The sequence below is a fragment of the Penaeus monodon genome, chromosome 15 (genome assembly GCF_015228065.2).
Source record: "Penaeus monodon isolate SGIC_2016 chromosome 15, NSTDA_Pmon_1, whole genome shotgun sequence".
NCBI lineage: Eukaryota > Metazoa > Arthropoda > Malacostraca > Decapoda > Penaeidae > Penaeus > Penaeus monodon.
The window spans coordinates 40,391,975-40,392,717 of NC_051400.1; the positions used below are offsets into that span (position 1 = coordinate 40,391,975).

Sequence of the window (743 nt, forward strand, 5' to 3'; positions counted from 1 at the left end):
CCTTGTTACACTAATTAATTCTTCTTCGCGGGCGTTAATATTCGCGCAGGTAATTCTACAATCGTCTAATTATTTCAAAGTGGGTATAACTCCTTTCCGACTACCCTGACCCAACAGTAATTGAATAAACTGCATTACTGAAGGAATTTAAGGTATTAGTAACTGAGTGAACTGCGTGGAACGTTCCTTTAATTCTAGAAACGGTCATAATCGCTAAGCATCAAGCTCATTATTGTTCTGATACCAAATAAACATGATTGAATAATCCGGGGCTGTAATGACGTGCATTTGGACAAGGAAACCTTTTCTTATAGGGGAATTAGTCGGGCCTTGTGATCTTTAAAATGGAAAGTAATGAGCAAGCCTGAGTGGAAGACATAGAGGTGTCAGAGTTAAAAGAGTGAGTGTACTGATTAACCGAAAGGTGGGTAGCAACTGTAATTGAACAACCCAGAGAGCATGGAAAGGCTAATGTCTACTGCGACTGTTGCTTACAAGGGAAACTGAACTAATATTCCCAAGTATGTTGCCTGGACGTGCAATGTACTTTGCCGGGAGTGAAGCTGCAGACTTACTAAGCAGTGGGAAGAGGAACGGGATTGGCATCGTCTCTGAGGGGAGAGATGTCAATGTGTTGTTTGAAAAACTCGTCTTCGTATTGTTTAAGAGCAAGTTTCAGGTAAAACCAAGACCGTGAGGTAGTAATAAGACTTTTACTAATGGGTTGAGTATTTTTTATTTGC

General features: G+C 40.5%; 1 protein-coding gene across 4 annotated transcripts in view; it reads right to left on the bottom strand.

The window, feature by feature from the left end:
• LOC119582042 (organic cation transporter protein-like) overlaps positions 1 to 743 on the bottom strand; it is a 12,568-nt gene that overhangs the window by 8,487 nt on the left and 3,338 nt on the right. The gene's annotated exons all lie outside the window — the stretch shown is intronic.